Below are 6,856 nucleotides of genomic sequence, written 5' to 3'. Positions count from 1 at the left end.
TCAAAATGGGTTCATGATTTAGATATAAAAGCTGATACTACAAGCAAACTGGGAGACCAAGGAATAGTTTACCTGCCAGATTAGTGGAGAGGAGAAGAATTTATAATTTATAACAAGAGATAGAGAACATTATGAAATGCAAAATGGATAATTTTGATTACATTAAATTGAAAAGTTTTTCTCACATCCCAGCCATCTTGGAGGCTGAGGGTCCTCCCGCACAGCAGGCAGGAAGATGGTGGCCTCAAAGAAGATGAAAAAGTCGGTGGAGTCCATCAACTCGAGGCTCCAGCTGGTCATGAAAAGCAGCAAATACATGCTAGACTACAAACAGACCCTGAAAATGATCAGACAAGGCAAAGCCAAAATGGTCATCTTAGCCAACAACTGCCCAGCCTTGAGGAAATCAGACATTGAATATTACACTATGTTGGCCAAAACTGGCGTACATCACTACAGAGGCAATAACATTGAATTGGGTACAGCATGTGGGAAGTACTAAACAGTGTGTACACTGGCTATCATAGATCCAGGTGATTCTGACATTATTAGAAGCATGCCAGAACAGACCAGTGAAAAGTAAACTATACGAAAGTATTCTTTAATAAACCGGGCCATAACTTGTTTAAAAAAAAAAAGGTTTTTACACAAACATAGCCAATGCAACCAAGATTAGGAGGGAAGCAGAAAACTGGGAAACAATTTTTATAACCAGTGACCAGATAAAGGTTTAATTTCTAAAATATATAGAGAACTGACTCAAATTTATAAGAATACAAATCATTCTCCAGTTGATAAATGGTCAAAGGATATGAACAGGCAGTTTTCAGAGGAAGAAATCAGTTATCCATAGTCATATGAAAAAATGCTCTAAATCATTATTGATTACAGAAATACAATTCAAAACAACTCTGAGGTACCACATCACACATAGCAGATTGGCTAACATGACAAAATAGGAAAATAATAAATGCTGGAGAAGATGTGGGAAAACTGAAACACTGATGCATTGTTGGTGGAGTTGTGAACTGATCCAACTATTCTGGAGAACAAATTTGGAACTATGTCCAAAGGGCCACAAAAATGTGCATACCCTTTCACCCAGAGATACTACTTCTAGGTCTGTATCACAAAGATCATAAAAATGGGAAAAGGACCCAAGGGTACAAAAAATATTCATGCAGCTCTTTTTGCGGTGGCAAAGAATTGGAAATTGAGGGGATACCCACCAACTGGGAAATGGCTAAACAACTTGTGGTATATGAATGTAATGAAATACTATTATGCTATAAGAAATGATGAGCAGTCAGAGTTCAGAAAAACCTGGAAAGACTTATATGAGTTAATGCTGAGTGAAGTGAGCAGAACCAGGAGAACATTGTACACAGTAACAGCCATGTTGTGTGATGACTAACTTTGATAGACTTAACTGTTCTCAGCAGTGCAAGGATCTAAGACAACTCCAAAGTCTCATGATGGAAAATGCTGTCCACATCTAGAAAAAGAACTATGGAGTCCAAATGAAGATTGAAGCATACTATTTGATATCTCTTTTTTTGTTTGTGTGTTTGTTTCTTCTTTCTCCTGGTTTTTCCCATTGGTTCTATTTCTTCTTTACAACATGACTGATGTGAAAATATGTTCCATATGAATGCGTATGTAGAGCCTATATTAGATTGCATGCCATTTTGGGGCAGGGGGAGGGGAGAGATGGGGAGAAAATTTGGAACTCAAAATCTTATGGAAGTGAACGTTGAAAACTAAAAATAAATGAAATTTAAAAAAAAGACTTTACCCCATTGCTCTCAGTTCTGCTCTCTAAAGCAAAACAGAAATGGTCTAATCCTTCTTCCTTATGACAACTATATGCCACTTGAAGATGACCATTATTATGTCTCCTTCTCCAAATATTGTCATCTCCAGGTTAAATAGGAAACTTCTGTCATGGAAATAAGACCCATTAATGATTGGTTTGCTTTCTTCTGGTCACTTTATAGTTTGTAATATACTTTCTAGACCTTAGGGCCCAGAAGTAAATAGAATTCTATAGATGTGAAAGAATACAGAAAGACTATTACCTCATTTTTTCTAGAACCTAAAATATTGTCAATGGGAGGCCTAAATCCCACTGAGGGGCAAGTAGGTGGCACAGTGGATAGAGTGCTGGGCCTGAAGTCAGAAAGACTCATCTTCCTGAGTTTTAATATGGCCTCTGATATTTACTAGCTTTATGACCCTGAGCAAGTCATTTAACCCTTTTGTCTTAGTTTCTCATCTTTAAAATGAGCTAGTGAAGGAAATGTAAACCACTTCAATATCTTTGCCAAGAAAATTCCCAGTGGGGTCACAAACAGTCAGACGCCACTGAAACGACTGAACAATACCACCAAATCAAATTAGTTTCCTTAGTTGCTTTCTGATACTATTGGCTCACAGTGAGCTTGTAGCCCACTAGAAACTTGTCATTACCAGACCACTTTTCTGCAAATTTTCATTCAATCATGCTTTATCTAACCTTTACTTGTGTTTTTTTTCCTATCTTCAAAGTATATGATCAAACATAGCTATTAAATTTCAGCTTTTTATATTTGAAGCAAACTTCTGCTATCAAGGTCTTTATGGCTCCCAACTTGGTCACCCAGGACCTTCCAGAATCTTCCCCTCACCATCTTTTTCTTTCCTCCAACATTGGTAAGTATGCCATCTAATCTTTTATCCAGGCTGTCCATAAAAAAAAATAATAATAAATTAAGCAGTATAAACTTCCATAATGATTCACTGAGGATTTCCTTTTAAGTTGATGTTGAATCATTAAGGATAACTCCTTGAATAGAAATAAAGTACTCTGTAACCATAAAGTGCTATATAAATCTAAGCCCAGGTGTTATTGTTATTACTATTATCATAATCATCCAACCCACTCATATGCAGAGAAAGCAGGGGCAGGGATTGAGAGAAGGAAGAAAGTAGGAAAGGTTGAACTATCTGGGTGAACTTCTGGGTCTCCATATTTTCCTTCAGAGAAGAATAAAGAATGCCTGTGGAGCTCAAAGATCCAGATGTTAACATCCAGTGATTATGTAGAGAATGAGAAGGGAGAAGACATGGCTGAATTGAATCTGGTCCTTATGGTTATCATTATCATCACTAATACTATTCTAACCCCTCATTTTGTAGATAAGGAAACTAAGGCCCAAAGAGAAGAAATCATTTGTTGAGTGTCAACAGAACTATTTAGTAGAAGATAGGTGACAACCACAGAATGTTAAAACTGAAAAGTGGCTTTAGAGATCAATCAGTAATCAGATTTTAGAACATTCTGCTCATTCTGGAAATAAGTAGTCTTAAACCTAGAAAAAAAGAAAAAAAGTGACTTGCCCAAGATCATACAGCTATATAATGACACATCCAAAACTCAATCACAGTTCTTTTAGGACCAAGTACAGTACACACACACACACACACACACACACACACACACACACACACACTCATTAGCATACTCTCTGCACTCTGCTATGTTTTGACGTTTGGATTCCTAAACCTTTTCAGCAGCTTTTCCACTATACCATAGTCATTTCCTTCAACAAGGAAATTCAGGAATATAGCAAGATCAATTCAGTATTTTGGGCCTCCTTAACCATATGAATTCTTACCATCTATTCAATCAATGACTCAATAAGCAGCTTGTTCATATCCCAAGGTCTATATTACCCAAGCCACAGCCAATTTGGTCAGTATGAATAGATACCTGATAAGTCTATTCAATTTTGGCCTAATCTATATTCAGTCTCAGAATGCGTATTGGGGATTCTAAAGTCACTTGTTTGTCTCTGGCACCTGCCCAGTCAAAGGGAGTTATTTATTAGATTGTGTAAATAATGCCTTACTACCATCGGCAATGGAGTTTAACCTATCCAGATTATTATTTTGTTTTTAATCAATTTCCATGCTACTTTGATTAACAGCAGCATCATTTCTCTAGTCCAGATCTGAACTTTGTGTGATGAGATAGTTATACTCAAAAAGATAGCAGCTGACTCAAGATCATAGTAAAAAGGCAGCTCATTGGAAGGACAGGGCACTGAATTTTGACTTAGAAAAATTTAAATTTGCATCTCAGCTTTGCCATTTACTACTTCTGTGATGTTGAATAAGTCAAGATCTCTCAGCTTGTTTTCTCAACAAAAAGACAGAATTAAGTTAGCCTAGCTAACTTCTAATATCCTTTCAATTTGAGATCTGTGCTAAAATCGCAGAATTTGGGGAAAACATGCAGTTTGAGTAATTTTCTTTTCATTCATTGCTCCAGAAAAGTGATTCCTTTTTAAACTAACACTAATAATACCTGTTTCTTTAAAGTTTGCAAAGCACTTTACAAATTTTATCTCATTTCATTTTTACAACTATTATTTTCTTCATTTTTCAGATGAAAAAACTGAGGCAAGTGCTTTGCTTAGGATATCATACCTAAAACTGTACTAGATTCAAACTCAGGTCTTCCTTTCTTTAGGTTTAGTGCTTTATCCACCATGATACTTAGGCTTAAGTTGAACATTCTATCCTTCGCATTTTTAAATATAATTATATTTATTTATCTTGTACAGGATCAGAGAAAAAAAAGTATCAAACTCCGGGTATAACAGTTTGATCTGATTGGTTTGACTGCATACATTTTGTATGCATAGCCATCTAAATTAAAAATAAACACTCATACGTATGTCATATAACAAAAATGTAGAAGTAAATTAAAAAATTAAGGCACTGGAACATAAATGGATGTAGTGTATTAGGAAACAGTCTTTGTTGATCACCCATTTTTCCCTTTTAAAATTAATGTACACTGTCTTACAAACAGCATTGTGTCATGAAGTCATGCTTCTTCTAAGAGCTACATTCTAAGAGTGTTACCAGAACAAAAGCCACAGTAGACAATTTCCCTCCTATTCCATGTCACCAATACTGATGTAGAACTGTCCTACCCAGCAAAGGGCAACTGTGTGCCTGGGCACTTTTATCATATAACATTTAGAAAATCAAAGCTCTTATGTATGTCATCACATCTCTTCTGATTGGGAGGAGAAGGAATTGATCTGACTTGGGCATAGCAGTCAGACATGAGATATCACTTTATTGCATTTAACACTCAGTCCAGCATTTCTCTTTTTTTAAATTATAAAGAGAATCCTTTTTGTTCATCACAGCTCAAACTGAAGAGGTTCAGTATAAGTCAAAAGTGACATGAGGATCTGATTGGTCTGTTCCATTGCTGCCACTGTCAAGTTGTGTAACCTTGAGTATGCCACTTAACATTTGTAGGCCCACATTTTTTACTAAAATATGGGAAGTTTGAACTAGGTGATCCATAAATTTTTTGAACCCTAAAAATTTATTTGTAAGAGAAAGATGTTTAATTCCCCCCTGCCTCAGTTGGCATATTCATATTTGATACAATTAATTCCTGTATTTGATACACTTATTCCTGCATTATCATCTCAATAGTTCGTTGTGCTCTAGGTATGGATACCATGTTATAATGTCCTGAAGTGACTTCCCCAGATATCCATGCACCTACTTTCCAGATAAGTTTCTCAGCATGAAATTAAAATTTGGGTCCTGATGTTGCCAAGCAACAAGCCATGGCCCTGGCATGGTAGCCAGTTTCTTGGAAGCATTAGCAGGAACTACCCTGAGAAACATCCTCACTGCAGGTGTGAGTATGTTAAGATTTTGGACTATTTCTATGCATTACAGTAAAATCAGAACACGGTCCTTTACTTAGTTTCTACAAAAAAAAATAACCTATAGGTTTATGCAGATTAAGAATGCATTTTGAAGCAAGATAATGATCAGACCAGCTGTGTTTGGCCCTTTTCTGTTGTGTGATATAGTATCCTTTCTGTTTTGTTCTAGTTTCACAACTAATAAGAGAACACAACAACAAATATCTGTTTACACTCACTAAGAGTCTGACTATGTACTGATATATTAGAGCCTTAAAAATGTAAGATATAATTCCTACTTGCTTGAAATTTGTTGTGATTGGAAATAGATATGTACAAGACCTACATACATCAAAGAATCAGAAAAATCAAATCCAGTTGATACTCATGTTATATTGTATAATGGAGACTTTCAGTACTTTTTAATAATTTTCTTTACAATGTAGGTCAATAAATCAAGAGTCCAGTATGAGCTTGAAGAGATTCTAGAAGAGATGAGAATGACACAGAACCTTGAAGGATGAGTAGGGTTAGCATAAGGAGAAAAAGAAAGGAAGGAAGAAAGGCATTTCAAGTCACATGAGCAACAAGAACTCAAAAAGTTTTATGTGTATTTTCACTCTACGGTGGTTAGGATGAACTCAAGTGAAAAAGAGTCAAGGACAGTTGCATCCATATAACTCCTATTTCTCATAACCTACATGACTTTTCATATTCATATTTTTATAACTTAATACTTCAGAATAACTCTCCATCAGTCAATGCAGTTAGTCCTTCCCACCCCACCCTCCATGATGTTGATTATGATTCTTCCACACCTGAATCTTCTTCATTACTTTCTATAGCCAAAACCTTCCTTCCATCCTCACCATCATCAGCTGATGGAAAATCTTATCTTGACAAATGTTTTATTAGGTTGGCTTTTTTATGACAGTCATAGTCTATTGCAAATCAGAACATGTTTTGTAGGACATTATTGATTTTTTTTAACTCTGCTAGCATAGTTCCCAGTAATCCAGTGCCATACTGCCACTATAATCAGGTGATGATGATGATAATAATAGTGGTCATGGTGATAATAATGATGAGTGATTATCATAATATAAAATGTATAATATATAATGAAATATATA

At 35.7% G+C, this 6,856-nt stretch overlaps 1 pseudogene; it reads left to right on the top strand.

Annotated features, from left to right (window-relative positions):
* Window positions 1–221: 221 nt before the first annotated feature.
* LOC110207525 (large ribosomal subunit protein eL30 pseudogene) lies at window positions 222–583 on the top strand (annotated as a pseudogene).
* Window positions 584–6,856: the final 6,273 nt, after the last annotated feature.

Source organism: Phascolarctos cinereus, unplaced genomic scaffold, assembly GCF_003287225.1.
Source record: "Phascolarctos cinereus isolate Bilbo 61053 unplaced genomic scaffold, phaCin_HiC Scaffold_2;HRSCAF=192, whole genome shotgun sequence".
NCBI classification, from domain to species: Eukaryota; Metazoa; Chordata; class Mammalia; order Diprotodontia; family Phascolarctidae; genus Phascolarctos; species Phascolarctos cinereus.
This window is presented reverse-complemented; position numbering and strand designations above follow the sequence as displayed.